This window comes from Bombus pascuorum, chromosome 15, assembly GCF_905332965.1.
Source record: "Bombus pascuorum chromosome 15, iyBomPasc1.1, whole genome shotgun sequence".
NCBI lineage: Eukaryota > Metazoa > Arthropoda > Insecta > Hymenoptera > Apidae > Bombus > Bombus pascuorum.
The window spans coordinates 3465941-3486683 of record NC_083502.1 but is presented as its reverse complement, the minus strand read 5'-3'; the positions used below and the strand labels follow the sequence as shown (position 1 = coordinate 3486683).

The 20743-nt window shown below is 38.5% G+C and overlaps 1 protein-coding gene and 1 long non-coding RNA gene across 2 annotated transcripts in view; one reads left to right on the top strand and one right to left on the bottom strand.

The window, feature by feature from the left end:
* LOC132914692 (rho GTPase-activating protein 100F) overlaps positions 1 to 20743 on the bottom strand; it is a 61572-nt gene that overhangs the window by 14624 nt on the left and 26205 nt on the right. The gene's annotated exons all lie outside the window — the stretch shown is intronic.
* Positions 145 to 20150, top strand: LOC132914703 (uncharacterized). Its single transcript, XR_009659654.1, has 3 exons — positions 145 to 245; positions 4551 to 4895; positions 19852 to 20150. It is a non-coding gene; the product is annotated as an uncharacterized LOC132914703 (long non-coding RNA).

Sequence of the window (20743 nt, the reverse complement as noted above, 5' to 3'; positions counted from 1 at the left end):
ACACAGGGAGACCCAAATTAGGCTTCTCTCGTTCGATGGTGGAAACCGCACACGACACCAGGGGGTCCGGACACGCGACGCAGGTACGCGGATTACCTTACGGGAGAAGAAACAGCCCGTATCACCCCTCGAGAACATCCTCGCCTACCCCATGCTGGCTAATATGGCGGGAAGGAGCGCTCAGGAGCGTACGAGGCTGCGCCTGCGCCCCCATGGTCACCACGACACCGGGAAATGGAGTGTGGGTGAGTATCGACCCGATGTGACGTCACCGTAGCCCACCACTATCCTCGACCAAACCTCCCACCCCTGTCTTAACTTACTCTGTCTCTCGCGGTGATTCTCGGTTACGCTGCCGCCCCTCGTTTGTTCCACTCGTTTTATCTCTGTCTGTACGTTATAGCTGTCTCGCTCCACCGGCTGCCGGGTTTCTCTGGCTACGTCTACGCGTTCTGCCAGCTCTGTGCACCTCTCTGTGCCGTTTGATTTCTGCTATGCTCTCTCTCTCTCCCTCCCTCTTTCTCCTTCTGTGCAGGTTTTTCTTTGAATCGGGATGTGCTTCTTCTTACCGCGACTTTTTTGTTGTCGCTGATTGTTGAGTTTCTTCGATGTGGTGTATCTGGTTTTTAGGTTAGGTTCCACTTGGCTTCTTTGAGATTTTGTTAGGTTCCTTTGCTTTTTGATTTATTACAAGGCTATTGATGAGTGCATTGAGGAGTTTGTGAGATCAAACAGGAATTAAGGAATATTAAGATTTAGTGTAATATATTATATATGTAATATATTAAGGGTTGAAAGAATTGCTTGTACTATGTGATGCAAAATTGAACAGAGTCTTGGAGAATCTCGCGCAGAACAGATTTCCTGCTAATCTGAGAACCTGTTTCTCACCAGCATCTCCTTTCGTCTTGCAGCTCGCCTGATCCAACCTAGACTCTATCAGCTCTTCTTCATCATCCAGAACTATCAATACTCCTTTGTGCTTGGTCCTTTCTCCTCCTCTTCATTTCTCACGATTTACAACCATGTTCCTTCTTCCATCTTTCATACTCGCCTCAGAGAACAGATCCTCGTCATCGATCTTCCCATTATTTTTACTTCGACCCATTTTACCCTGCTTCGAGGATATTCATTTATCCGGCTTTTATTTCGCGATGCAGACCGTTCTTCTCTAATTGCATCCAACTCGCCGCGTCTCTTGACATCTTTCTACCATTCCCAACAATTCGTTTTATCCACCAGACACGCACACAGAACGGTTGTACAGTTCCCGATCCCCTGTGTGCTTCTTCCTTTATGTAAGCCATAAACGCTTTTCTCTGTCTGCATTGCTATTCTTTCCAACTTTCCCCACCGCAAATCCTGCCTCTTCTCTGGCTGTAAGTTGCTTATTCCTTCAACTGCTGATTAGTTGCAACGCTGTTTGACTTTACACAGAAATGGTCCAATCCTAGTTCCTCTGTCTGCCAACTTAACGACACACAAACGTTATTATTTGAATGTTGTCGTGGATCCTTTGTCTCTGGTGTTATTTGTAATCTGCTTGTTTAATTAGGGGAATTTATAATGTCACAAGTTAGGCAGCTCGTTATTTTAGGATCTTAGTCTAAAGCTGAAAAATTTTGTTATAGCGATATACTGGTTTTGGTATAGTAACCTTTGCTATGGTAATCTGTAAAACGGAACACAATTAAGGTAATCCTGGTATCTTTATAGTTCTTAAACATTTGGTTGATAAATTTGTAAGTCATTTAATTTCTGTAAAAGTTGGGATAAAAGATGATTTACAAAAAACATATTGGTCATATGTTCATTCATACCTTTTGCTACAACTTCTTTTCATTTCATCATCTTATCATGTGCAGAATCTTGGTTCTTTCTACCTTGGTTCCGCTCATAATTTTCCATTTCCTTCGTCCAGCCAGCTCTAATCTCCGATTTCTCCACCTAACCAACCCTAATTCTCACTGTCTTCATCCTGTTTCTCCACGTATTTATCTCTCACGTGGCTCCTTGTCCCTCTTCCTGGCTTCTCCGCCGTTCTTTCTCCATCGAGCAACTCCTACAGGGTTCGACAACCCCCTCCACTATAAAATCTCGTCGTCTCTCGCCTCTGGCGAGGAGGTGCAATGGCTCGTACGCGTCTGCACGTAGTAATGTTACCCGTGACGGAGGTGCTGATGGTGGTAACGGTGGTGTTAATGGTAGCTGCGCTTCCAAGCTGCAGGAAGAATGCCTGTAATGGCGCTAGCGGACCTTACGTTAATGTTTCGCTTCTGTGATTGCAACCGAGTCCCTTCCACGAATTCTGCATTCATTGGTAGGGTCCAGGTTAATCGTCTAAGGTCCCAGGTTCTTGCTTCTTGTGACAGATTTATTTTGTTTTCTGTGGAATTATTTTGGAGTGGAATTTGGAGGTTAGGTTTACAAAATTCGCGTATGAATGCGAGAATACATTTATTTATGGTAGTGATGATGTGTGCAGAAGCAAAACTCTGTATTTGGAAGATTTTTCTTCTAATAGCAAATTCTTTTGAAAGGGCGACTACTGATGCATAGTAAAATATAACTATTTGTTATCAGAGTATACAGTAGGAAATACTCGTTTATCGTTAGATATTCAAGAGAATATACTCATAACGCTTGCGTATGGGTCCATAGATACACGGTGGAATATATTCGTACATTTTTAGAGCCATAGTGGAAAGTACTTGTTTGTTATCAGACACACAGTTGGATATACTCGTAAAGCATAGCAGTGTGCCTTGAAACACACAGTAGAAGACACAGTCGTCAGACGCACAGTGAAATATACTCGTAAGGCATAAGCGTGTGTCTTGAAACACACAGTAGAAGACACTATATGTTGTCAGACGCACAATGGAATATACTCGTGAGACATAGGCGTGTGCCTTGAAACACACAGTAGAAGACACTATACGTTGTCAGACGCACAGTGGAATATACGCGTGACGCATATGCGTGCGTCACTGGGTACAAACGTATTAATAAAGGGTATTACAACCTCGAACTTTGCTCTTTTTTTTAAGCAATAAATATTAAACTATGAAGTTAAGAATAGAATGTTAATGGGGAAATTTTAAAAAATTCCTCTTCCATAGATTACGAGTAGATACTAGTGAATTTCAGGATAATTATTTGTATCGAAATATGAATATTCACATATTTCAACAAAGTGTTTTCGAAATCACGCGGAACTGGATTTTGGGTCAGATACAAATCGAGGTCGGGCGAACACTCTGGAAAGCAATTCTCTTCCATATACAAACTCTGGGAACCAATTATTTTCTCATTATCCTTGCTCCTGGCAGCCCGTGACGCAGCCAGAACAAAAATGTTGTCGTTTCCTAAAATAAAACGATGAAAATAAAACTTCTATTATACTTCATTCAGAAATCACTATATCTTCCATAAGATCGCGTTCAGCAACCTGGTGAATTGTCTTAGAGGCAGCCATTAATTTTTTTCAGTTTGTACCGAACAAGCACCGTGTTTGGAAAATAAAATTTCCCCTCGTTTTTCAGCCGTTATAAAAACCAACGTCTTTTTTCTTTTCGAACGAAAATACAGGTCGTCAAGGTCTTTTATTCTCTCAGTATTAGGCAAATTATTTCACGAGGAATTAATTTGAATGGGAGGTGGAGAAGGGAGGTTGAGCACTTTTTCTTTAGCGTGGCTGGTATTAGAGCGTGGCGTTTCATTGAGTTTCGAACGAAATTGTTGGCGCAGGCGTGACGACCTTTTCACAGGAACGGCCGGATTTTACGTGTCCTGAGCTGTGTGTCCACGCCTCCGCCTCGTGGATCCTCGTTTTACCGTTGTTTCAGTGTTTTAACGCGATTAACCGTGGTCCCGGTATCGAGAACCCTGTTGGATCGCTTCGCTGATCGCGACTGCTTTTTCAATCTTTCATCGTCTCTTCATTCTATATAACAAATCACGACGCAATTAAGCTTAATACTGCTTTTCGACCTAACTTACACTGATTTTTCTTCATTTGGATTAGGTTAGGTTAGATTAGGTTTCGCAAGGGGACTCGCTATAGAAGAAAATTTAAAACTAGTACCATATATTACTGACAAAAGTAGATGTGAGAGTTTAACGGACTCTTCATTTACTTTGCGTCTGAGCTAGGTTTCGTTCCGGTTACATTTATCAAGGGGATTCACCTTAAAGAACAATTTTTGAAAATAGTGTCATGGAAGAATAGTTTAATAGATGATTCCCTTACTTCAGATTTGGGATAGATTAGGTTTCGTAAAAGAAAATCTTTCAACATAGTGTCATTATAATATTACTTACAAAATCATGCTTAGGAGTAGTCTAACATTTCACTCTCTTTAAGTTAGGTTAGGTTTCATCTAGAAAGAAGATCCTTTAATATTGTATCATATATCATTAGTAAAAGCATATTAAAATATTCAAAAATAATGTGAAAAATTCTTCACCAAATATAATCAGAAAAGTAAAAGAGAAAAAACTGAAAGAGGAGATTTATAAATCATTTCACTTTCGCTAATCATTCACAGGGCCAGCGCAGTTTTAACGCAGCGTGAAGCGTTAAATGAATTACTTTCAAAGCTTCAAGTGGCTATTTCGTGGCTGACGGAGTGTGGAGAAGTGGGCAGCTCTGAGGTAGAGAGAGAAAGAGATTCGATGAAGGGTTGAAAAACGTGGAAGGAGGGCAGGGGGTTAGTCTAACGTCGAAACGTGTCCCGCTGGGCTGGATTCAAGGCGGCCGATTTACCGCGGTTCTGTTTCAATTTGGCACCGCTCCATTGGCTCTCTCTCTCGTTCAAATCAACCCCAATGGAGAATAAAATGAAACGAGAACATCGATACCAAAAATTACTTGAAAACTCCATGATAAGGACGTAAGTAACTGTTATGACTAATGCTATTGTTATCGATGCGAGGCTCAGTCCAATACAAAATTATCAATCCCTAATCTAAATTTGATATAAGCAAATTTTCTAACTATCGTTGGTAGAACTGATATAGTGAAATTTTAAACTAAGATATCATGATAATTTTACCATCATGTATCACAAATCATTTCTGAATTGATATTTTATTCTCTATATGTAAGAACTAACCTTCAATATTTCCTAGATCTAACCTCAAATATTAAGTATGGTTTTGTAACACGGGACATCAATAACGGTCAACTCTCTAACCTAAAAATGAAGAAACCCTAAAAATTTCACAAACCAAACCTCAAACGTCAAATAAACCTCAGTAACATCCAATTTCTAACCTAAAATACGTACTCACATCAGCCTTCAAAAACCAAAATCAAAGAAATCGGTCTTTTTTGCTCGATTAGATCAAACGATGAAAAACGATGGTGCAGTATGAAGATAGGTTGACCACGACAAAATATAGAAAAAGTGGAAGGATGGTCAAAGAGTGCAGCGGGTAAGGGGAGGGAGGTAGCGTAAAGGTGGAACAGCGTAAAGCTACGCTGCTGCGCGTAGTAGCCCGGAAGTATCAGTAGTAAAACGTAGTAGTAAGTAGTAACGGCAGGTACGCAGGCGTACGCACGTTCGGCATCGTTCGGGGTCGAAAAAATGTACGGCGGTGGGAGAGATTCGAGGACGAAAGGGAACGAGAAGGAAGATCGTTTGTGGTCCACTGGAAGGAGATGCAGTGATAGTGGTGGGGATAGGTTGCAGTTATGGTGGGGAGAGCAGTGCCTGGGTGGTGGGAGAAAGGGGAAGTAGGACGGACAAGGACACCGGAGGAGAGGAATGGGAAGGTTGTGGTGGGATGGCCAGTTGATGAGAAAAGATGTGTAAAAGAAGAAAAAGAGTTTGAAGCGTGCATGGAAGAAGAAAAGATGAAAGACGAGGGGAAAACTGAGTAAGGATAAATGAAGTATGCTTTGCAAGAGAGCAAACTGTGGAAGCTTAACCCATTAAGGACTTGTGGAATAATGCGTAAATGCTACGTTATTGGAAAAAGGAGACAGAATATATATGTGTTTTATAGAATACTAGATAAATCGGAGGTATACTAGGTATACTAGAGGTATACTAGATAACTAGGTGGTTACGGTGGTATAAATATCTTGACTTATGTATATGGAATTATAGGATATAGATAGACGAAAGTATAGTGAAGAAAGAGATATTAAAAATATTTTTGAAATCATCTTCCATAATCTCAATGATGAAACAAAAAATTTCAATGAAATAATTTGTCTAATGAAAAAATAAGGATAAAATTTTCTTAATCTGAATTCTTAATGGGTTAAAGAATGGCATATAAGAAGGAATGGGAGGCGAGAGCATTCTTGGGAAAGAAGAATACCGAATGTTAGGCCAGACTGGGCAAGAACAACTGAAGTATACTCAAAAAGGGACGCGAAGTATATAGAGAAAGGGCAGACGGTACAAAAATTATTGATGTGTACTTTGGAGAAAGACAAAAGAGATAAAAGAGGATAGGCAAACACGGTAGGGGCAAAGAATTGGAAACGGAAAAATGGAATCCAAATAAAACAATGAAGAAATAAGAAGAAACAAAGTCGAGGTTCAAAGAAGAAACAAGAAACGATCCTACATGTAGGGAAAAGCTTACATGCACTCAATGTGATGTTCAGAACAATCAGAAGAATGAACGCTGGATGCTATCTAAAGAAAGACACATAGGTGGCTAAACTTTAGTTTGGAGTAGATTAGCATTAGGTTCACATTTTGCTCTTTCTTAGTAGTGAACAAAAGAATCTTAGAAATATATAAGGATATAATATTTGATCATCTACGTATTGTTTCAACATCCTATATAGACGAAAAGAGTCTACAGAAGAAATTAAACAGTCCAACAACAGGGGATAAGGAAAAGGGATCCAATTTCACGAATATCCAACGTAACGAAAACCTGTTTCTATACTTTCCCGAACAGAATCTTCCTAACTTACAACTATCTACAAAACCTTCTTTCGCTATTACGAAGGTGTCCGAAATGCCTACAAAAGAGTTTGACCCTACATCAAAATTTAGTCAGCTACATATTTTCGTAACACCTTATATATGGAAAAAAAAGTTAAAGAAGAAACTAGACAATCGAAAGACGGGGAAGGAGGGTAAGAAGAAGAAGAGACAGACAGAGCCACAGGAAAAATTCAGAAACAAAGGGCAGTCTGTACGAGGAGAGGGATGGATCCTGCAATACGATGCTCGGTCAACGCGCCTGCGTCTCACGATCCTGAAGTAGCTCGAACTGAACTGAATTCATCTACTGTGCACTCTCTCTGACTCTACACACACGCGCGCACATAAACGCGCACGCGCCTGAACGAAGGTGTGTGGGTGGAGCCACACTCTTCTTTTTCACTCGGTCTCGAACCCTCTCTGTCCGGGTGTTTGACCACATTTCTACACTGGGTCTCTGTGTGCGAGCGCTATCCCCCTCTGGAGGTCGATGCACGCCAGTGTGCACTCACTATATGTCTACCCGGTCTATGTACATACGGGAGTACGGTGAGAAGTACGTACGCAGCTAAGTATAGGGGGGTGCCTGTAGCCCGTATGTACGCAGCCAAGTACGTACAATACGTGACATATATTGCGCCAATGTACTAGCTTTTTACCAAGTTAATACGGCCTCTAAGCGAGCCGTTGATTGCAACAAAGCTGCATGTCCAATTTTTTCCCTTTAACGGATTCATCGCGATTCCTCCACCTTTTTTAAGCTACTGGATAACTTGGTACTATTTACTGCCAAATAATTTGTGCTTAGAGTGATTACAGACTCTTACTAGATCTTAGTTTTTCTAGTCTTATTTAAAATTTTAATTTTAGATGCTGGTTTTTGAAAGTGGAGGTTCTGACGATAACATTAATAACCCCGATCGTAAATTATTCAGATTCTTCGTTAATCTTTCGTGTCCTAAATTTATCTGAACGATTTTTCTTTTAGTAGTACGTTTCTTCAAAGCAAATAGACGTCAAATATATTTGCGTTTCTAGAAGCGGATGTGTTGAACCATTGCATAAGTTAGGGTCTTACTGGTCTTTAGAACCTAGAGTCTACATGGTTCTTAAAAATGGGAATCCCAATTGTAAAGGTAATGCGAGCTCGGATGTGGGAAATGGGTAGAGGAGTCACCATAATTCTTTACAACCAATCAAATTTATGAAATAAAAGAAGCGTTTGAGGTTTGTATTACTTAATGGTCCTCAGATTTTAATAAACTTGGAGATTGCTTTCTTTGAAGAGGTTATGTTTCAATGGAGTTTTATAAAACTTCTATATACGGTTACCGGTTTAAGTGGAATCTTTCAGCGGAGGACGAATGCAATAAAATTTTCGGCAACTCCTCTTCCACCATTACAATATACACATACACACACACACACATACTATTCTATTTATCTTGTTCCACTTTCACCAAGCATCGTACACAGTTCCTCTTCAACTAGGTCACTTTTATTGAATTCATAAAATGCTTTTGGGAATTTAATATCGATTCCAACCACTCTCACACGATGTCAGGGATGCAACACCAGAATTAATCCCTTGAACATGCCTGTTCCAATTGATATTCCTTCGATATAGATCAAATGCTTCTATAATAGGAAAATCACACGAATTCATTGTCTGGGAATTACATTATTTCCGCAGCAGAACATGTGACTAGACATCAATTTTTGCTAAAAGAAAAATGCAATATCTTAATTAATCTATTTTAGACTGTTTCTACTAAATTTTGAAAGTTCATAACGATTTGCCCCAAATTGATCGTTCAATATTTTCAATCTGGCGCTGCGACATATTTGACATAGTCCTTTTTATTATGAAAAGTGACTTATTTCCGTGCAAAATGTCTGGAAACATTAAAAATAGCATAAATGATGGAGAAAAATACCGTGTATTCACCGATTGTCGTTTTAGACATGAAACTCTAAACGAATACGGTCTCCCTAATGACGCAGCATGTGCGTCATGCTTCTTTTCCAAACAGAAAGTTTGGCTAGCAAACTTTTCTACACTCGTAACAATGAAAAGCCATTTCGCAATATTTCTGCAGCAAACGAATCATTTTCATCAATCAATCGTCAATCAAAAATTATTTTTAAAAAAATTATACGAGGCATGCGTTACCAAAGTGCGTAGAGAGTAGGCGACATTAATAACCAGGGCACGAGCCACGGAGCCGTCAAACTTTCGCAATTAACAAGGTAAATTGCCGGTAACCTTCTCGAACTGGCGAAAGAGGGGCATTTCCATAAATTAATAACGCCAGCCTGACATCGTCCTCGCGGATTGTAACCTTCGATTTCAGCAGCGAATCGCTGACCAAACTTTTCAGAATTTGTCTACCACTTCGAGAATGCGTTCTTCCTGCAAGTCGACTGGTAACTTTCGAGAAATCCTTTAAAACCAGGTAACTAATTATTACTTGCATAAACGAGCGATTTTGAAATTGAGCAGTTGATGAACTTCTCGCTGAAGATTCTTTAGGTGGAAATTATTAATTATTAGTTTCATAAATCATAATAGCCATAGTGGTGTTGCGGGATTTGAAGTTGAAGGATCGAGTGACGGGACATCGACCGATGTCTTTCATCTACAAGGATATGGCAAGAGCAGCAATTTATCGTTTCATATGTTTTCGTTACAATTTCCACCCGCAAAATTGTAAGAATATGCAGTAATAAATAAAAATAAATTTAGCGAAATAAATTGTAAAGATTTAATATTAAAAAAGACATAATATCAATTTAAAAGAATTTATGAAGTCAGATATAGAAAGAATTTATTAATTTTTCGAAAACAAGGGGCTATGCACTCAAACCTGTTTGGCACTGCTTTACCATCAACCTAAAACATGGAATGCACAGATAGGAAAACACCAAGTCATTCGGGATTTCTCAGTTCTTGTCATCTTCTCATTAGGATGAAGCAAAAGGTTATGATTTTTTGAATAAGAACAATTTTTTGAATTTACAATTTTTTGAAGAAGACAGAGACCAAGCTGAACATAATAATTGGAATAACAAATGAAGGAAAAGCGAATGAAAAATTTGTTATGAAATTTTCCAAGATCCAATACATATCGCAATAATATTTCTAAACAAATACGATAATTACCTTCGTTCTATTTCCAACAATTCCCAAAAAAGGCTCTTCCTCAAAAGAAGAATTAACGTTGTTCAATGTATGTACTAAAGAGATACTGTATGTGTCTATGTCTCTAACACTCAAAAAGAGTCTCCTAGAATGCGATTCCGATAAAAGGAACATTCTGAAGTGGGCTTTGGACAAGCCTGAAGAGAACTTTCGACTCCGTAGCGGAGTCGGTCACTCGGAAGATATCGGCCCCGGAATCGGCCATGGGAAAAGAAAGAGCCGCTTATTGGGTAATCCTGCTCGTCCGTGCACAAGCTACGCCTATAATCCTATCGAAGAAAAATACAGGAATATCTCCGTCTCTCCTCGATTTGCTACGCTCGAGAAAATCTTTCCAGTTTCCAGGTTTCATGTAGCCACGCATACCCATTATTTATATCCTATTCATGATTCCATTGTTGGTATCACTGCAAGAAAAAGAACCACACGCGTGTTTCGTATCCAACATCGTTTCTTGACACTTCACCGACCGATAGTCAATTAATCGGTTTTTTGTCGCCGACGCTTACCGATCGATAGCCTATTAATCAGCTTTTTGTCGTCGGCGCTTATCGATCGATAGCCTATTAATCAGCTTTTTGTCGCCGACAACATTTCTCATTATTTGAGCAGTAATTTGTTATTTAGTACTAAGGTACCTTGCTCAGTTGCGTTGCTTTGTAAGCTCCCACAGTTTTATACCAATTTGAAAAACTTACCGTTCGCGATGAACGAAAAGAATGGTATTGAAGAGTCTAAGCTAGCGATCGGTAAAGTGTTAATCTTAGATTACATCGCATCATAGTTGTCCTCTTGTTCAATTTTCCTGTACTTTTCTAGCGTCGGTCATTTTTATTATTTTCTTATTTTGACAACTCGTAGTCGTTTAAGCGGACAGATTTTCTCTTTCTCCGCTTCTTCTTATGCAGAAGGATCTTTCTACTGTTAAACAAAGACCACGTATAGTATTGTCACGTAGTAGAGATGTAACAAACCTCTCTACGAAGTTGTTTACAGTTATCCGTGGAGATTAGGCGAGAATTGATTTACGTGGACGCAGGACCAAAAGTTGTGCAGGTCGTTTGCCCGTTGTTACGCGTACTCCACGCGCGAGTGTCGCTTTCGGCAACTACGAGTGCACTCGTTCGTTTGTTCCGCGGCTGTTTCCGAAAATCACCGCCTCGCAAATTGTCCAACTTCCGTCGGCGAGACAGACACTTTGAAAATTAATTGTCCGGTGAGAGTGCACTCTCTCGACACTTAGCACCATATTTTTTTTCTTTTTCATCTGATTTTATCGAATAATTGGAGAATCCAGGTCCGAAGTGTATTTCAAATGGCTCTTAACTAACGACGTCCTTATCGATGTTACCGATATATCTTCTACTTCCCAGTTATCATAATTTCCCTTTGGCTCTGTCCCGTCAGATTATAAAAGTATCTTCCCTCCTTCGATCTTTTACAAATTTCACTGGAATAATCCGATCGTCAGAATAGAGTAACATTAATAACCGTAACTGCAATAAAGAAACTAACAAACGAACAAGCTGCTCATCCAATATAAAAGTTTGTAAAATATAATGGCGAGGATGACGAGGTGGGAGAGACGTGCAAACATTCCAGCGAATTCACAGCGGCATAATGATATTTCCAGGGCTTTTCGTTCACAAAGGTTGTTGCACCGTCCCGCATAAAAATGCGCACAGTGTCCGCCCTCCAATAGGAACCCCCGTGCTCCAACTTTTCCAATAACTTGCGTGAAAGGACTGGCTAGGCAGGTGTATGTGTCTTCCTGTGTGTATGTAGGAGAAAACTAGCGTCGTTCTAGGGGTCGACCGAGGATTAAGCATGGAATTTTCTGCGGCAATTAGGTGCTCTATCGGTTCTCCGTGTCTCTTCGACGCCATTTCAAATGGTTTTTCAATTTAATCCTCTACGCGTAACTGTCTTATCTGGGATTTGTCGCCTTCCTTAAGATCCGTTTGACGATCGTGCTTCCACTTGCACCTATTTGTCTGCCATAAATAACTAGATAAGAAGGTAAATGGTAAATATGGTGTATGATAAGGCAGATGCTAAGTATATTTTTTAGTTAAACGGATGATTTTCAATTATTATGAAATTTTTATTTCTGTTGTAAACGTAAGAAGAACAAGATTCTTTGAAAGCCATTATAATTATTAATTCAAACTTGTTTAAAACTTTATAATTAATTTATTCAAAAGCTCGAGTTCACTTAATGTTTCAAATGTATAACATTTTATAGCAGCTGGCAGTTGTGTTTGATAAAGTTATCATTCTCTTCACTACCACGAGTACCATTATTTATTTTTTGTAATAGATATACATATATAAATTAATGATTCACGAAAGGTAAGAGTTTAGATGGAAGTCTTATTAAACTTTGGAATGCCTTCCAATATTCTTCCGCTTTGCAGCCAGATTATACACGGTGGAATTTTTTAATAAGCACATTTTCCAATGGAATTCACCAATAAAATTTCACCTTGGGTAAGATTGCCTCTCGGATTTATTACAGTGATTTCACACGAATCGTGATATGGTATTTCCACGTACAGTCCAATACCGTGGCAAATAAAATATTTTCTAATATTTAAAATTTCATCGTGCAATCTTTAACTATAACTTTCTGTGTCTCCTAAATATGTTGCACAGTTTTAGCTAAAACATGGCTAAATTTCGTCCCTCGAATCTTCTTCTGTTTTAACTAAATTTATTGTAAAGTTTCAGCCGAAATATCCATTTTCACCATCGTGAACGACTAAAAAGTAAGAAATAAGAAATTCTTCGATAATCCTCTTTAAATCTTCCTCTTCGAGAAACATCTTCTCTCGTTTTCCGAATTTGTTACAAACATTTATACACAACGTGCTATCGATTTTGTGCGTTTTCACAGAAATTCTACCAACATGAAACGGTACTAATGTTAATAAAAGTACCGATGGACAGTGAGAATAAAAAATAATAATAATCCCAGAGACGTTTATATGAAATATCCTCAAGGAATCGCCTGACTCTACCAGCCTTTAGGTCAAACATCCTGATTGATCAGATAGGAGGAATAATGGAGATACGTAGCAAGTTCATGAAATTGGGTGTAATTGGACGAACGTGAGTAATTCAATCCGTCGAAGCATCTCGGTCAAAGGTTATAGAATGATGTCGAGAAATCGATCGCCGGTTTCTAAAGTAGATAACCGAGTGCCTCCGCTAAATGTCAAACGTGTGGCAAACCCTTTGAAAAGTTCAAGATCAAAAACGGGTAACGTTCATCCCGTTGATCTTATTGTCTTCGCTACGGATCGTGCATTATTCCTTTCTCTGCGAAAGATCAAACTAAAAATCGAGGGGAACCAATTTTTGACTATAAAATTGCAGAACGAAGAACAGAAACTAAAATCTGTTGAAATTTATTTGTGATTAGGTTTTTCGAGGTAATCGAACGTTTTTAGAATAGTTAGTGCTTCCTCATGGTTTTCCAAATTATTATAATTAATACGTTTCATTGGGATTCATGGTTTTGTAAAATTTCATTTGGTCCTAATTTTGGAAGCGATATACAATTTTTGGGATACTTAGTATTTGTCAAGATTTGTTGATATAAGAATGTGTGATTTTGCGAAATTAGGCTTAAACCTAATTTTGTGAAACCCAGGAAATTCTTTAATATTATGGCAAAGATTTGAGGAAGTGAAAAGTTAGCGTTATTTTTAAAGAGATACAAAATGTAATTTGTTAATCAGAGTAATTTTAAGGTAATTTTTCGGTAACACTGTGGTTGCAAAATCTGTCATAGACCGTAGCCTAAATTATTGGACATTATCGTTCGCAACCGCAGCGCATATGTTCAATTCGACGCTGCACATTGGAGATAATTTGAACGTTCGCCGACGTCTCCCGTAATTACATTATCTTCCCGAATCAACCGGAATAAATTTAGTCGTATGCACGTTGACGTGGTTTATTCCCGGGCAATCACTCTAATTGTCTTGCTTTTCACCATATTCTTGAGAACACTCGCCAATTAACTCTTTGAGTTTGCTTCTACGCAATTTTAAACGAAAACCAAGTTACTTACAATAAACAACGTATGAGAGAGTTTTCTGTTACTTTTAAAATTACACGTAAATCAGATTCTGTCATTAATTGTACATATAAATCTATACTAATTGTAGCTAAGTTTACATTACACTTTATCATCAATTTTACAGGACCACAAACTTAAACTAAGCTAATAGGTATATTAATTGGATAGTTACGTATGTCATAAAATTTTCTATTATTCCTAAATTAGAATTAAAGTTTGTGTTTGTCATTAATTATACACACAGGACTGTAAATCCATATAATGATTATAACTTGGTGTAGATTGTACACCAATTTTACAGAACCACAGAATCAAACTAAATTAGTCACGAACAGCATTTTATAAAGAAACAAATATATAACAGTAAAACACATGTTAATTAATTAATGCATAACTACTGATAGAAAATTCTGTAAAGTATCCTTATACACCAAGAGATTATATCTCACAAATTACCAATATGAAAATCAGACTTTGGAAACATATTTTAAGAAGAAAAATTCAAAGTTACTAAACCTTTCTGGATAAAAAAATGATTGAAATTCTCCAAAGAAACATAACATAAAGAAATGTAGCTAATCGTCATACAGTATCAATTGAAGGAATGAAGGAATTATAGAGTGACTCAATAAGAAGCAACTAAATGTAACATTTAGTAAGAATGAAAGGAAAAGAGAAAAAGAATCCACGATAGAGTTCACGTCTGTTAAACTATGTGTCTGCTGTATCAAAGCTAAAAATCCTCCGGATTTCGCAGATACCTTTTTCACTTATTTCTTCATTTAACATGCACATCGCACGATTGACCCATAGCATTTTTTTCGCGATGCATATCAAAGATATTGGACACACAGCATTCCAGCGGAATCAACAGCCAACACATGTATGGAGAAGCCGAGAGAGAGGAGACCAACGAGCCTGAAATGAAACGGAGTTCTCTTCAAAGCCGAATATACGCGGCCCATTTACAATAAGCAGAGAAATCCATGTGGCTCTGTGTCCATTCGTGCCCCAGTCAGGATTATTTTCCCTACTTCATGCTCGTTTCTTCGTTTTCACTTTGTACTCTCTGATGGAAGGATAATCAATATATCAGTTAGCTTTGAAATCCCTCTGTTTTTAGACAACTGGTTCCTCCTTTTTTTCTTTTTAAATAGAGAAATGAGCGAAAATTGTACTAATTGTAAATTGCAGCTTTCTTTAGTAAATATTAGCATAAACAATTTTTCATCACAATAATATTTCACTTATGTTTTATACTTGTTTTTAAGAAGAAAGGTCACCATTTATGGATGTTATTTCTGGGAATTCTTCACTGTTAGTTTACATTAAATTTCTTTTTTGTCCACTAACGGTTCTACCATCCATAAATGTTATTTTACAGATTTTATTTTTATTTTTTAAACAAGCAAAATGACTATGAATTCCACAAGTTGCTATATTTCTAATTTTAAATCTAATGTTTCCTCATTAATTGATTTATTTTCTTGAATATTTCATCGAATAAAACCCTAATTCATATTTAGCAAAGATTATAGCAGATATATGTGTGTTTGACCGAGTGTGCCAAGCAATGGAGTGTTTCAGAAAGAGGACTATAGGAATTAATCACACGGTTCCGAGTCTCTTTTCATAGACAACCAACAGGATTTATAGGCGAGAGTTAACATGGAATTGAGAGGGACACCCGAGACTCATCTTTCTCGCATGGATTGTTTCAGCGATCGCTGTCACCGATATTTTTCCGTTCGCCGCGTGGAGTGCGTCCTTTCCTTTCCGTTCGATTTTGTGGAAAAATTTTTATTCAAAAACAATAATCCTCACAGTCGCCTGTGCCAAATCCGTCTCGTGGAATCGCAATTCCTTTTATGGACAGGTATGCGAAACGTTTCAAGCATTTTCTATTCAACAATATACGATTTCAATATCTGGCCTGGTATTTTTAAATGCATTCTTCGGGATGCAGACATTACAACATATGAGATGCAGTGGCGAGTATATGGGCGGAAATGGGTTGCTACAGAAGTGTTATATCTCTAAGTGCAATATTAACACGAAATAATCGGGAAGAGCCGTGGAGAGTCGGGGAGAGTCGGGGAGAGTCAAGGAGAGACAGGGAGATCCAATTATGTGTTAACCCACTCATTAAGTCTTAGTGGTCTACGTCTTGCTTTCTTAAGTTGAATTATTGACTGTAAGTACAAAATTAAAGCGAAAGAATCGGGGAGAATCGGGGAGAGCCAGGGAGAGACAGGGAGAGACAGGGAGAGACAGGGAGATCTAAATGTGGATTAAACTACCGATTTTATTTTAATAACATGTATTTCGCTTTCTTAACTGGAATTAACACTCCAAGTGCAAAATAATCAGGGTGAACCAGGGAGACTCAAATATGTATCAAATGACTGAAACGAGGTAACGTATGCGTCGATTCTAATATCCAGCCAAAGAATTCAAAATAATCTGATGGTTTTACAAGGAATTAAATTACCCAAGAACAGAAAATACTCCGGAAGAATTACAAATAAAAGCAGGAAGGTTCAACTGCAAATTTCATATCTCATACGCAGAAAATTTTGATCGTCAATCGATAAAATCACGTCTCTTAAATTCAATAGAAACTCAAACTGCAAATATCAAAAACTAATTTCGCCTAGAAAATTACTATGGTCTAAAACCCAAGTAAAAAACACTGACAATAAAGGCGCGCTAGTGTCGAGGAACGGGCAATGGGAACGGAGGGGTAAAAAATGGGGCGAAAACGTCGGAGGGTGGAAATGTCGGACGAAACGGAAGTCCCTTTGATTTTCAGGCGAGCCGCAATTATCCCTCTCGCACGTTCCACATACCGGAACTGGAGCAGTCGGATCGTTACGATCCCTTCTCTCTCTTTTTTTCACTCCCTCATTCTCCTACCCTTTCTTTCGTGCCACCCCCAGCGAGCCCTCGTGGCCGTGGCTCACCGCGAAAACGCATGAAAAGATTCACGGAAAAGACTCTTGGGGAAGGATGCAGCCAGCCTGAGGGCGCAAGAACTTAAAGAGGGCGTTGCAAGGAGAATGGAGATAAGCGGGGAGGGTGAAAAGGGGATAGATCGGTGGTAGCAATCGTGGAGACAATACCAGCCGGTTGAATGAGAGTTTCTTGTTTGTCGACGTCGACACGGACGTTCGACCTCATTAAAAATCACTCGTTTTCAGAGCTGATTCGGAAGGCCACGGTTAATCACCCAGGGGGAGGCGGGGGGCACTCGAAACGCCTTTTATCGGTCCACGTAACCCCCTTTGTCTTCGCACCCTGATCGTCTCTTCCGCGTTCCATGCTTTATCTTCAAACGAATCAGATCGGTTTTATTTGAGTAACGTGGAATTTTCGAGGTTTGACGAATTTCTTTTGAGAATTTCCGGCAGTGCAAGTGGCTTTTGGATTATTGGTATTCGCGTGTTGAGTGTTTGCAGGTTTAGGCATTTCAACTTTGAAGCATTTGACTGATTAGGTTCTGAGATATTGGGAGTTTGAAAGATTAGAATTTAAAAAGATTTTATTTGATATCTTGAGATGCGCTGGATGCTTTGAGAATTTAGACTTCTCAGTTTTGAGATGCCTCGATGTTTGTATTTTAAGAAATTTAGATTTTAAGAAGATATTGTCATTAGAAGCGTTTTATGTTACATTTAAGTCTTTGATTAATATTGTATTAGCTTACAACTTGATGAATGTCAATTTGTGTTTGCATCTGTGAATTTCAGGATGTGATTTGATTTTGGATCTTTGAAATTTGGTATCAAAAGTACCCATCCAAAAGTAACATCGCTTCGACATTTATCTTTGATATCGAATAATATTTCTTCTGATACACGATGGCTATTTAATATTCGCTAGTAGGATACGATAAAAATGAAGACAGTTTAACGATAACATGATTGATTTTGCATATAGAATCGTGTGTAATAATGGCTAAAGGGCAGATAGTTTCGAGCTACCGGTTAGAAAACGGATAGTCCCCTATCGATAGCGACGACCCTTCATCGGTTTAGCATCGACACGAAAAGTACATGCACACGAAGCATTCGATCGGGTACACACAACCCCACACATATTCGAGAGGATAGTAACCGGGTGGTTGATCGTGTGCGTGGCGTCCTTTAGCGGCCTTCCGCCACCCTTCTTTTCCGGGTCACCCGTTACCCTGACGAGGGAGGTTTCATAATTGAGGACCAATTGTCGCGTCGCGGCAATGCTGTCGTTCAAACCGAATGAGAGGAGCGAAGTAAAGAGGCTGGAAAAAGAGGAGAGCCACGGAGGAACGAGGAGAGTGAGAAAGATCTAACTACGGATGAAGTTGATCAAACTTTGGCGAATTGTGATTTACTTTTTTATATCGAACTTTTATATCGACTTGTGATTTGTTTCCTTAAGTTAAATTCCTCATCCTAAGTACCAAATTAATGCAAAATGACCAGGGAGAGCCAGGGAGAGCCAGGGAGAGCCAGGGAGAGCCAGGGAGAGCCAGGGAGAGCCAGGGAGAGCTAGGAAGAGACATGAGATCCAAATATGGATTTACCTATTAATTGAGTTCCAGAGGCTTGTGATTTGCTTCCCTAAATTAAATTCTCCACTTTGAGTTAATGTTTGAATATTGAATATCTTGTTGCAATAATTTTATTAGCACCCTTCATTAATTTCAATGAATATTTGTTTGCCGCTTTGTTCATCTCTTGAAGCCATTTTGTTCAAGTTAGTCGCGCCTGTTTGGTTAGCAGTAATAATTCCAGATAATTTTTAGCTCGGTAAGGGACATCAATTGTTGGAAACAACGGCGAGAGAACGGAAAGGGCAGAAAGGGCCACGGAGACCAGCGAAAGATAATTAGATATTGATTTCGCATTAGAGCCGCGTTAAGATGGACGGCTATTCATTAACCTGTTATAACGGAGGGGTCCTCGTTCATTGGCCGATCTATTAAAATCAAAGGATGGTCGAGACCTTCTGCATATTACTCGCTCGTCCAACCTTCTTTCTCTTCACAACCTCTCCCCCTTTCCTCCCTATTCTTTTACCATTCCCTTTGAAAAAGACTCTCTCCATTGTCTCGGAATGCGACTGCCTAACCACCAGATCTTCTTGTCCCTGGTGATGAACTTTACTCGGAAATATACGCGTTCAGAGTTACAATTTTCTTTTTGGAAACTTTTGAAATTATGTATCAGGCATGGAAATTAATTCGACGCGTTCTCCTTAAATTTTAGCATTTTTCCATCCTTTGAGGATTTTACGGTATCTACTGATCTTAATGTTTGGAAAGTACAGTATGTGACATAACCTCAAAGAGTACTGATAGACAAGATGGCGCCTGACAAGACTCATATTAGACATTGTATACTTTTCGTTTCCTTTCGAAATTAGAAATTTTGAAAAGCATATGCTAGTGAAATCGATAAATAAGAAATAAATTTATGTGAAACATAACTTCGGATTAATTTCTCGATTTAATAGAAATTTTCTTCTCTCTTTGAATTTCCTCTATCCTTATATTTTATCTAGACACGAAAAATTTTTTAGCGTTATGAAATAAAATATTTATCCAATATTCTATGGTATTTCAGGTCGAGTAAATTCCATGGAAGTGGGACTAGAACGAAATAAGAATTCTCGACGAGAAAAAGCTTCATTGTAGCGAAGCAAATCGCCGGATTGCAATGTAAAGCAGTGGTACTTCTTTCCCGGAATGGCAATCTAATATTTAAATCTTCCTGGAAGTAAGGTAGCTCGAATCGAACGCCCCGGGTGTTTCACGAGAAGATTCGTGCGAAGTACATTGTCGTGAAGACTAAACCACAATTCTACGTACGATATTTTTAACAGTTCCACGTTCTTCGCTTCACCGTTTCTTCCGTTAAGTAACCTAAGACGAAAAAAGGGAAAATACCATTTTTTGAAGTTTCTTTTAACATTTTTAAATATTCCTAAAAACAAATTTAAATTCCACACATTTTCTAAGCATCCATTAACATAAAATTAATCATATCAAATTATGTGCCCCCCCCCAAATCATTCAAATCTTATCCCAGCTATGTTTCACTAAAAATTTTATTATTTTATTTTCATTATATATAAAATAATTGAAATGGTTTTAGTTATATCTTTCACTCTGTATATATCTGTCAGTATTTTTTTAAAACTGAAAGAAAAATATAGAAATCAATTGTATCGTATTCATCAAAAGGAACAGGTCAAAAGCTTCTAAAATATTCAGTGGGCCAATTATCCCCGAATATCGACCAATTAACGCAAGCAACTATTAAAAAACCATTATGCGCTGGAAGGACGACGTGTTCATTAAACACGAGCTACGCAGAAATTTGTTACTCATCGCGTGTCCCTGATCGATAGCGCCGCTATTGATGTCGATAGTAGATGAACGAGCCATAATAAGCCAATGTTCTAGATAGGCGAAAAGTGGTAATTGTTTTTGACACGTATTCAATGACGTCTTTC